The sequence below is a fragment of the Dendropsophus ebraccatus genome, chromosome 1 (assembly GCF_027789765.1).
Source record: "Dendropsophus ebraccatus isolate aDenEbr1 chromosome 1, aDenEbr1.pat, whole genome shotgun sequence".
In the NCBI taxonomy this organism is placed as follows: domain Eukaryota; kingdom Metazoa; phylum Chordata; class Amphibia; order Anura; family Hylidae; genus Dendropsophus; species Dendropsophus ebraccatus.
The window spans coordinates 166,845,205-166,857,670 of NC_091454.1; the positions used below are offsets into that span (position 1 = coordinate 166,845,205).

The 12,466-nt window shown below is 43.5% G+C and overlaps 1 protein-coding gene across 2 annotated transcripts in view; it reads right to left on the reverse strand.

Moving 5' to 3' along the window:
* Positions 1 to 12,466, reverse strand: part of CRTC3 (CREB regulated transcription coactivator 3) — a 79,864-nt gene that overhangs the window by 52,530 nt on the left and 14,868 nt on the right. The gene's annotated exons all lie outside the window — the stretch shown is intronic.

The window sequence follows — 12,466 nt, forward strand, 5'->3', positions numbered from 1 at the left end:
AGCGCTGTATAAGGGTACGTTCACACGTACCGGATCCGCAGCAGATTTCATCTAAATAACTGAACACACCATCAAATCTGCTGCGGATCCTGTACGTGTGAATGCACCCTAAAGCTCCTGAGGCAGCCCACCGGCCACAGCTGCTGCAGGAGCTTTATACAGGAAAAAAACAAGTTTTATTACCAGAGCGCGCCACAGGCAGAGGCAGGGAGGTAGTCATCTGGACGGCTCCCTGCCGTCACCGCTCTCTGCCTATCAGGAGGGGGTGATTGACAGGCAGAGAGGCCATTGCTGGCAGGCTGCTCAGGAGCTTTATACTGGGCTCCAGGGAACCACATCACATGTGCAGTGTTTAGACAAGTGATGATGATTAGGAGAAATCCTGCCAAGGGGCATTCCTAATGCTGAAGGCGGCGAGGAGGAGGGACGGAGCAGTGTCACAGGCCTAGGGCACTGCAACTTTAAAAATAGTTTTTTAGGACAATAACTGCATCACCTGCCGAATTGACTCCAGGACAGATCTTGGATTAAAGTGGTGCTGATATATATATATATATATATATATATATATATATATATATATATATATATATATATATATATATATATTTATTTATTTATTTTATTTTTTTTCAGAAACCAATAGTCCAGGCGATTAAGAAACTTTTTAATTGGGTTTATTAGGCAAATATGCCATTATCTGCATTCAAAAAGCCTTTCCCCAGCCCTCCCCCCTCTCTCATTCACTGCTCATTATCAGGAAATCTCAAATCTTTTGCATCAGTCGAGCCCTGTGTACCCTATGGAGAGGGGAGATTAGTCGCCAGCAGAGAGCAGAGAACAAAGGATTACACAGCGGGACCTGTGTGAAAGCCGCTATTCAGGTCACTGCTGACTTCAGCGGAGATAGTCCGTTGATGTAGCTGTAAATTAACTCTTTGTTGTCCTGTTTTGGTGCCTCATCTCCCTCAACCTCTGCCCTCTCCATAAGAGAACGATGAAGACGGGGGAGAGCTTCAAACTGCTTTTTCATGAGCATTTTTATTCATGAGCATTTTTCAGCTAATAACCCAATTAAAAAGTTGCAGCTATCCAAAGGTACAAGCGGTTTGGGGTACAGAGTCGTTTTTAAGCATGGAATTGACTTTCGCAACTGTAGACAATAAAAGAAACCCAAGAAAAAAGGAGATCACAGGTGACTTTCTCATGCGACAAGCAACTGCAGAAGAATAAGAACATACAAGCCATGTTTACCAAACTAAGCGCTGATGCTACTAGTGCTACTCTTACATTCGGCCACAACAAAATGAAGCCTTAGGCAGGGTCACATTCAGTAGGCAGCCGTCCTCACAGGAGCCATTACAGGAACAGATTATAGGACAAAGGAATGCTTGTAAGAATGCTTATTCCTAAAAACTGGTCCATCTAAGGCTGCTCGTAAAAGTGTCGGCAGTAGCACGTGGCTGTCCCGAATGTTAATCATTGTAGCCATTAGCCACTAGTGCTCGAGAATCCCAGATCAATGTGGCCTACACCAGGACTGCACGCCACTTAAAGGGTCAGCAGCAATCATTAACATGTTCAGTTAGCTGCAGATTCTTTCCACTGCATGTATGAGAGGCCTGAAAGGACTACAAGATGGCCATCAATTTTAAAAAGTCTTAGGCCAAAAGTCTTATGAATGATCCAGTGCCAGTCGGTGCCACCCAGCCACATGATTGAGTTGTGTCATGGCTCAGGCTCAGTAAATGAGTGGCGATCACAGTACCCCCCGTCCAACCCCCCACCGGGCAATGTATAGGGGAGCTTTTAGATTATAATCACACAGAGGATTTTAAAACTCAATAAAAATTGTCTTTGTTGCCCACAGTAACAAACCAGAGCACAGCATTCATTTTTCAAGGTCATTATATGAAATCAAAGCAGGGCTGTGACTTGTGGCTATGGGCAACAAAGACAATTTCTCAGTTTTTACTAACTATGTGTATATAAAATCTATACATAATCAAAAATTGCCAAAAGTAAAAACTAATCTTGGTTGCTCACAGCAACCAGTCACTACACAGCCTCCATTGTTCATGAGCAGAATACAAAATTAAAGCAGAGCTTAGATGGGACTGGTTGCTAAGTGCAAGGCTAGACTAAAAACAGAAGAAATACATAAATCTACGACTTACAAATATACAAACGCCAAATGGGAACAGACCGATAGACGAGACCAGATTATGTACATTACACAATTTACATTCTAGAAAGATATAAAGATAGTAGAATTGGGAATAAGAAAAAGTTAGGATATGTAAGATGTTACTCTTTATAGATTATGGTACACAAGTATATGGTAATGGACATAAGAAGGTGCTGGGAAGAAACGTTATGTGAAGTACAGCGTATATTAACAAAGCAGCTTGTTAGCACTGACTAAGCAACAGTGACGACTACGGCTTGTGAACAGGGAGAAACACACAAGCCTCTCGTAATTGCTGTTCTGACCTCACGGTTTTTGTGAACCTGTAATAAAAAGCTCCCAAGAGGTCTAATGTGAAGTGACAATAGCGGTAGGGAGCAGACTTTCATCATGGAGGATGGGGGGAGGCTTAGCTTACTATCTGACCCAGACTGCCTGGGAAACAAAAATAAGGCCTGGATTTCTATAGCTTGATAATAAACTTATTTGAACAGACCTTCCAAAAGTTAAAGAGGCACTGTCACCATAAAAAAACAAAAAATTTTCACCATCCGCTGCATGCAAGACATCAAGACGTCACCTGTCCCGAAACCCTATGGGGGAGATTTATCAAACTGGTGTAAAGTAGAACTGGCTCAGTTACCCCTAGCAACTGATTACATTGTACCTTTCATGCCTCACAGACTCTTTGGAAAATGAAAGGTGGAATCTGATTGGTTGCTAGGGGCAACTGAGCCAGTTTCACTTTACAACATGTTTGATAAATCTCCCCCTATGTTCCCTTCTGCGGCCATCATGCGGCTATCCCCGCTGCACACAGTCAACCGTTATCCCGCCGGCTGCCGCTATACCATACGCTGTTCCTGCTGTATGAGTGTGCGGTGATGAGCTTCCCCTGGTGGTCGAAAGCTGTAGCACCGTTCCTACTGTAGAAGTGGTCCAGAAACTGCTGTGGGAGAGCGTTACAGTCTCCAGACTCTACATTATATAAAAGATGTTCATTTTTTTTAGTTCAACAATAAATGGGAATTCTTCATAGGAGAGAGAGAAAAAAAAAAACTACCCGGAAACTAAGACCTGGCGCATCTTTGGACACAAGAATTAATATAAAGACAGTCTTATTATTGGGGGAAACTGTATATATGGGAAATGTTAATAGAAACATACATAATGGTAATCCAGGGACAGAGTCTTGAGCAAATTCTTTAATGGTGGTCATATATATTATACATAATTAAGTTGATGGATGAACAAATCGTTTCGAAGACACACATTTTAATCTGCATTGGTCATTACCAAGCAAAACAATCTTTCTGAGAGCATCATTTGCTAAAAAGATCTTTTCTCTAAAAGACAAAAATTTCAAAACACCACCGACTTGTTGTCAGGTGGTGACATACATCAGTCAGCTAATGTTATTGTCTGTTATCAGAGTTTACCTATTGCATCATTTAAGTTGAAATGATTTGCTGTGTCCATTATAACCCATGGAGGGGCTGAGATGGATAAGTGAGCAGGAAAAGGAGACAAAAAGCCCTGCAGTTTGGAGGCTGGGCACTGAAAACACTGGATTCACAGGTCAGACTGCTCTGTGCTGGTCTGGGAACTTGGTGAGGTACTTGTGAGTACAGAAGGAAGCTCTTTCACCTAATAAAACCTATAGTAGAGTTTCTTAAAACTGTTTGTACCATTGATTTCAGCAAAGTTGTTTGAAATGACAGCTACTTTTTAGGATTTTCAGCATCACCCTCATTACAGATTAGACAAAACATTTTCCTCACTTCCAATGTTTGCTTGAATTTTAATTCCACAATAGCCACAGAAGCCATATCCTGCTCCTAGTTCACCCCCACAGCCAAGTGACTCTAAGGGACTCATTAGACATACATATTAGTCACAAACACAGCAGTCAGCCATCTGTCCCCGGAGAACTGAAGATGCTTCAATTACAGTACAACAAAGACTGTATCTACCCAGGGCTACAATACAATACCACTCGGTTGAAATTCTATAAAAGAGATGAATAAACAACAAAAACACACAAAAAACAAAAATGATATACAAGTGTATTCTTCACACCCTTTCAGTATTTTGTTATGTAATTCCCCCCCACCCACAAAAAAAAATATTAAAAAAATTAAAAAATTATTTTGCACTCAGTATCTTATAACGACAAAGTGAGAACAAAATGTTAGAAATTATTGCTAATTTACTGAAAAGAATGGATCAGGTCTGCGCTAGGCATATCTCTGAAGTTTGGTTGGGCAGTGTGTAGTTAGTCTCCCCATTTCCAGCCACTAAAGAAAACCCCACCACATAATGCTGCTACCACCATACCTCACTATATAAGGATGGTATTGGACAGGTGATGAACAATACCTGGTTTTCTCCAGACATAGCTGCTAGAGTTGAGGCCAAGAAGTTCCTGAGAATCTTGTTTGTCACACTATGAGAGTCCTTTAAGTGCTTTTTTGCAAACTCTAGGTGGCTTCCATGTGTTCTTACCAAGGAGAGGCTTCTCTGCTGCAGCGCTAGTTGACCTTCCAGCCAAAGCCAAATTCACCCAAGACATAATAGGTGTAAAAAATATAGTGTGATATTGGTGAGAAGCCACCATAGTGATTCCAGAGGAGGTCATGGTAACATATGGCTCCAATACTTTAGACTACCGCTTTATTCCCTTGGGAACTGCTACTTCCAAGGATAAAGACTATGCAATAGTGGCGTGATAGTCAAGTTATGAACAGCAACTATAAGATCAAAACTCTGATCAGTCACATATGTTTCAGGAGCCATCGCCGTTCATCTAACTGTAGTCCACCTAATATCTTATGCCCCTGGTCAGCTGTATGTGAGCTTCTCTCTACATGTATCAGAGACAGAATGCTGCAGCTGAAACAAGGCATAGCAAGGAAGAAGCATCTCTCAATACACCAGCTTCTAAAATGGAGCCGATTGCTAGGCCGGCAGGGTCAACACAACCAGAGTGCAGCTTTTTTTTTTACTTGCCAAAACTCTGGGAAATCTTTATACCTCTGTTCCCTCTGGGACATAATCTGAGAATTGATCTGACTAACCAAAGACAAGAAAAAACAAAACACTAATGCACTGCAATTGTCACGTGAAGCCTGTCCTCACACAGCCTCAAGTCCACTGGAATATACAGCAGTGCATTCTCTGCCCCTTACAGAATATTCACACAGTATTTTCTGATACCAGGAACATACCCTGAGCAGTACAATGCAGAAATGCTGAGGGTAACCTTGATATCCTGTCCGTTTGCTGCACGATTCATAGAATCACCCAGTGCATACAACAATCACTCCACTGAGACCAGAAAAGTGTCATTCGGCCTCTGTTTGAATGGTTTTCCAGCAAAGCAAATGCACAGGAAAAGAGCAGCGCTGAGCGCCGGAATCGGGCATTTTTCTGCTGGATGGAATAGTGCAGACCTCTGTGCCAATCCATTGCAGGAATATATTAAAAAAAAAAAAACAGGAAACATGGTATACTTTTTTTCCTCTTTCTTTTTTAACATGGCAAGTGAAGCAACTTGGAATTCATCAAAGCAATAGTCGGAAGGTCTCCTGATTAGAGATAAGTGAACCGGCTTCGGGTTCAAGTCGATCCGAACCCGAACGTTCGGTATTTGATTAGCTGGGGCTGCTGAACTTGGATAAAGCTCTAAGGTTGTCTGGAAATCATGGATACAGCCAATGACTATATCCATGTTTTCCACATAGCCTTAGGGCTTTATCCAACTTCAGCAGCCACCGCTAATCAAATGCCGAAAGTTCGGGTTCGAATCGACTCGAGCATGCTCCAGGTTCGCTCATCTCTACTCCTGATGTGTAACCCTGCAGGCCTCCATGAGGACAAGGTGAGCCCTATAATAATGAATTGTGCATGCTGTATCCTAAATAAAGGTTGTCACTATTCCATCCCTAAAAAAATTACTAGCCCCCCAAATCTACTAGCTAAGTTTGCAAAGTTATGCCACTTGCCATAGTAAACCTTTCTGAAACAATAAAAAGGTTATTAAGTGTACATGTAGGTGTGAACAGAAATTACAGCTGGTCAATTCCCATAAGGTCTAAATGCATTTATATACTAATAGCTACAGCTATTACTGTGGGAGTAAAATGCTTACAAAGCCAGCCAGATGCCCCCTGCCCCCTTCCCCCAATTACTAGAATGGGGGTCCCCAGTGCTGCACCCTACCTCCCTGCATAACCATAATGTAGAGAAGTGTCGACAAAGCAGCCATGAAGCGCACTGCCTACCAAGTCTATGGGGCTGACAAAGATAGCCGTTTTGGGTTGTATTTAGCAGATGATTACACCGGGAGAGAAGTGGTACAAACAACCACTGATCCCTTCAGTCATCTTTAGACTAGTAGAAAAGAGGGAGACAGAATACCCATTTTAGTACTCAGCGCCTACTCTAATCAGGTATTTATCACCAGTCTGTTGGATAAATGGTAAATAATACATGGGGTATCAAGGTACTACTTTTTAAATAATTTTGTGAATGTGTGAAAGGGGGAGGGGGGGGGATTATACTTGCCTACACTGGTCCCCCTCTTCAGGTCTGGTTTCAGCTCTCCGGTTCATATCTATACTGCTTGCTTCTCAGATAAAATGTAGAATCAAAACCAATCACTGGCTGAGACAGGACACTGCTGAACAGGAATGGCCAGCCTCTACACCTGGTCTCAGAAGCCGGCAGAGGAGATAGACATCAGGAGACTGGAGTGCAACCTGTGGGGGGACAGGGGAAGCAAGTATACATAGCCCCCCCGCCCCTTCACCAGTCCCAGCATTATTTAAATAAATGTGGCTCACTGGAATACCCCTTTAATATCAATGCAGTTGGAACATACAGCACTATATTTTTTTTATCAATTCTTTATTTTATTTTGATTGCACATATAACATAGAGCATACAGCACTATTGTGACACTGACTGATGCTTTCTGCCAATCAGGAGCGAAGGCTGAGCCAGATGCTCCTTGTGACCCCTGGCAGAAGTACCCAAATATTAAACAGTGCTCAACTTTCTAGGAACAGAACATGCTTTTTTCTTGTCAAGGGGAGAGGTGGTTTCTGCTACTATATAGGCGGTGCTATAGATATGGAGTGCAAATATTATGGCATCAAAATTCCCACCTTTACAAGCAATAGATCCTTTAGTGCAGCTAAAAGAAAATATAAAGCAGCTTTTCTTAGTAATCTGAATTCATAAAGACACAAAGGTCTGCATGGTGGCTGCATACACTAAACAAAAAGATACTATAAATGAAGACGGGTGTTGCTCTTTTTTCATATCCTTTAATGTATTATAACAGACGTGTCCTGAAGTGCAGTACTAGCTGCTGGTGGATGTTCTTAGTAGCTCTGAGCCTCAATGACCATGAATCAGCAGGTTTCACTCCTACTTACTCTAACCTGGGAGTGTGCAAATCACTGTGCTCTGTAAGTTTTCTCACAAGTTAAATGGGTTATTCAGGACTAAACAAAAAAAAAACAGGACTTAAATCTTAAAAAAAAAAAACACGCACACACACAAAAAAAAAAAAAAAAAAAAAAAAAAAAAAAACAGTGCCACTCTTGTCCTCAGTTTGTGTTATGACAGCCTAGTTCCATTAAAGTAAGTGTGTACAGCAGTTTGGAAGAATCCAGCCATGTTCTTTTGAATCCTGGATAACCCCTTTAAAGGCATATAAACAATATATATGGTAAACTAGACCATGCCCTTAGACTTTTGTTAACATGGCTCAGCCTTTCCAGAGGTACACCAAGTCCATAACACAGAGTTAAGGGGACACACCATAAGCCACCATCCAAAAAAAAAAAAAAAAAAAAAGATACTTTCCATTTGATGAACTCATAGAAATGTTATCACGGCTTGTATTGCAGCTCTCTGGCATTGAAAAAAAAAAGTTGCAGTTATTTGCACAGGCTTCATTGTGTGACCTTTCTTTTTCACTTTTCTGGTCTAGGTATTGCTCTTTCTATAATCAAGTTCATTCTTTGGACGGACGAAAGAATCCACCAGTGCATAGAAGTCTATGACACGGGCGGAGACGCGAGCGGGCGTGAGCTGAGGATTTTGCAACAGAGTTTCTGTCACAATTACTCAGTGTGAACATACCCTCACAGATATAAGTCTGAACTTATTATTGTTATCTGTGACTTCTATTCTGGCTAAGGGTACAAACACACACGGCTTATACGCTGCATATTTACTGCTGCGATACGCAGCAGATTAGATCTAAATAACTGAACACAGTATCAAATCTGCTGCGTATCTGCTGTGTGTGTTTGTACCCTTATAGTAAACGTTAGGACGTACGGTAGCACTATTAACACGCTGGATACTTTAACCTGTCCCATTGAAATCAACGGGATCAGTTCAAAGATGTGTTTCCCTCTGGAAAAGCGCCGGAGGTAAATGCTGCCAGATAAGTGTATAACACCCAGCTATATATGGTGCTGGGCCCCCTGCAAAATAAAAGAAATCTCCTCTCATCTTCCTGATTCCAAGACTAGCTGTGTCCTCTCTCGGCCAGTGATTGGGAGCAGGACTTGCTGGCCCTGCAAATCACTGGCTGCAGGCCGCAGGTCCTGCTCCAGAATGCAAAACTTTAGTCTAAGGCCAAAATGCACCTTTAAACCAAGTATGGAGTAAAAACAAATGCTGCTAAAATACAAAATACATGCTGGAAAAATAGATCACCAATTATAACTCGATGTGGCCACCATTCTACATGGTTGGTATACAGGGCTCAGCTTTCAGGACTGAGCAACCCACAGCCATCAGTATACGAAGGAAGGAAGGAAGGAAGCATGGTGAGGCTTGGCAACACCTCCATGACACTTAAGGCTATGTTGACACTACGTAAAATAACGGCCGTTGTCAGCGCCGCAAAACTACGGCCGTTGTTTTGAGGTTCCCTATAATGACTGCAATGCAATGTAACTACGGCCGTTGAGTTCACACTACGTATCAGATAACGGCCGTTATTTATACGGCCCCGTGAAAAATGAACATGTCAATTATTTCTGGCCGGTAATAATGCAACAACGGCCATGGATTTCAATGCGGCCGTGAACATAAAACTTATATCTGCCGAATTAAACTTGATTTTGATGTAAAAAAATTTCTGAGTGGTTTCTCGGGCTGGACGCAGTATTTAAAGTAAATGACCTGTTTAATCCCGTTTATAATCATGCTAGGAATCAAAATTAAACAACGGCCGTAGTTTCACAACTAGCCCGTACGATAGTAATTCTACGACCGTTGTTTTGGCCTCAAAACGCAGTGTGAACATAGCCTAAAGATTATATAACTCCTCAAAGAAATCCAGATGAAGACTGTACAGCTGCATGTAAACACAGCTCTACACTACCACCACAAACCCAACACTAAGTGAGACACGGTCAGGTGGTTTGTGGTCTCATCACAGCTCCAAGTTATACATACAGTATAGAGAATCAAGAGAATTTTGACTTGAATAATGAATCAGTATTGTTGTCTATTCAGCAAAGCAGTGTGCTTCCTATAAGAGGGACGAGGAGCCTCCAGCTGTTGAAAAAAAAAAAACAACATAACGGGACACCAAAAGATTTGGCTGCGAGGCATGATGGGAACTGTAATTTTGCAATATTTGAAGGGCTGCAGGTTCCCCACCCCGGTCATACAAGAACAATGTCATTAAGAGAAGGAGGCAAAGTATAAGCCGAAGTATGAGGGTATTAGTAATACTATGAGCTATTAGTGCCCACTCAAGTCTGGAATCTACAGTACCGGTACACCTATCCAGTTGGAAGAATCTGGTGCAGGCAATCTTCCAGTATGGATGGAGGGATGTGTAAATATATATATATTTTCTATAAAAAAAACAGCCACGAGGGCCTGTTTTTGAGGAGGTGTAGTATTTACTTGTACATCTTGTGACTAGGTACTTAGGGGGACATGTAACAATGTGCACACCTGATGTATGCCACAGATAAGGGTCAAATTCATCCCTTTTTTTCGTGGTGTAAGCCTTCCATATCCCCCACTTGCCTGAATGGCAGGGAGAGAAGTGGCCTCCTCCCGCTGCAGATTTATCATGATTTACACCTGCTTGCAGGCGTAAATGATAAAATTCTACACCTGTTCCAGAGCAGGTGTAGACAAGTTCCACAGTGCGTGCACCAGACGCAGGGCCAGCTGGATGGCGTGCGCCTTTTAGTAAATCTGTCCAGGGAAAAAGGTGCAGGGCTTTAAAACGACTCTGTACCCACTGTGCTACCCCCCCCCCCCCCACACACACACACTACTTATACCTTTTCATGTTGCAGAAAAACAAACTTTAGTTGAGGAGATGCGGTGTCTAAGAGGCGGGGCCACGAGTCTTCGAGCCCTAGGGAAGCTCCGCCTGTGTGGTGTTGTGCACCTCTCCCCCTGCCTCCCGTTCCGCCCTCACAGGAATCATTTGCATTGCGCTTGCGCCGTAATTTTGACCCCCAGCTGCAGTGACGTTGGCAGATCAGCGCCGCCTCTGTGGTGTGTCTTCTGTGTGTCACCCACGCCCTGTAGTAGTGACGCGCTTGTCCCTGCACCACCTCTCATGTCTGTCAGCGCCCGCCTCCCCAATATTAATGTTTCCGCATGCTCCTCCTTGCACCGCCTCCCTCTCATGTCTGTCAGCTCCCGCCCCCCGCATACTATGTTTCTGCCCGCAAGTCCTGGCACCGCCTCCCTCTCATGTCTGTCAGCGTCCATCCCCCGCTCCTCGCATACAATGTTACTTTGAGTCCTCTTCTCGGCTTCTGTGCCTTTAGCGATCGTATCCCGCACAGGCGCAGTGACTGAGAAGGCTGGTCACGTCACTGCTCCTGCGTGGGATACGATCGCAACGGCACAGAAGCCGAGAAGAGGACTCACAGTAACATCGTATGCGGGGGGCGTTGGGCGGGCGCTGACAGACATGAGAGGAAGGCGGTACAGGGATGAGCGGGCGGAAATATAGTATGCGGGGGGCGGGCGCTGACAGACATGAGAGGCGGGGCAGGGACAAGCCTGTCACTACTACAGGGCGTGGATGACGCGCAGAAGACACACAACAGAGGCGTTGCTGATCTGCCAAGGTCACTGCAGCAGCGCTGGGGGTCAAAATTACGGCGCAAGCGCAATGCCAATGATTCCTGTGAGGGCGGACAGGGCGGAACGGGAGGCAGGGGGAGAGCCGCACAACACCACACAGGCGGCACTTCCCTAGGGCACGAAGGCTCGTGGCCCCACCTCTTAGACACTGCATCTCCTCAACTAAAGTTTGTTTTTCTGCATCATGAAAGCGCAACCAGCGTGGCCAAACATATCTGCTAAAAGGACTTCACATAAACTACAAAAAGGTATAAGTAGTTGGGGTTGGGGGTGGGGGTAGCACAGTGGGTACAGAATCGCTTTAAGACTGGTGTACTCGTATGGCAATGTTGATAAATGACCTCCCCCCACCCCCCACCAAAATGATTTCAGTTTTCTTTGGCCACTGGTTCCCCTCTTTTTTTTAAGTGCACATGTGAGGGAGGCCATCAACCTGTGTGCCATCTAGCTCTCCTCCCAGAGTCACATAGGGACTTTCATCTCCCAGCACCCACAGAGGATGATAAACTTCACTGACGCAGACACTAACAGAGATCATATCCATAAAGTCATTAATAAAGGAAACTTTGGACAGCTGAAATGCGTCAGTAGTACTGCTCTTCAGAAGGACATAGTGGTATAACCAATGTCCCGACTTATACAGATTTAGTGTTGTCCAATAAGAAGGTGTCAAGAGGCTGCAGACTACAACACGTACACTGTAAGGGTGCTATTACATTTCAGTGATAGTAGTAGTAAAATAATCTTCACCCAGAGCTAGTGTCATAGAGATCCTGTGTAATCTGTCACTAATATACCACCTGTATACTTCCTTAACCCTTCACAGGACAATGTGTCTTCTATGGTTATCATGTAACCCTTAGTCTACCGACAGCTATGATAAGTAAAACATCTAGCTCTCTCAATGACTGAGGTCTGACTTTTGTAAATATGCCTGTCCCTATGGTGAGTATACAGATATGAGGGCGCTACAGTATTGATGGAAAATAAAAAGCAAAAAAAAGATTGATTTTAATAGGTGCACTCTCTGGCCAAACGGACGTGGTCTTAAATGCCACGTAACGAAATAACGCCCCAAATTTTGTCCCATTACCGTTGACTAAAGCCAACTAATAGTTGGCATAT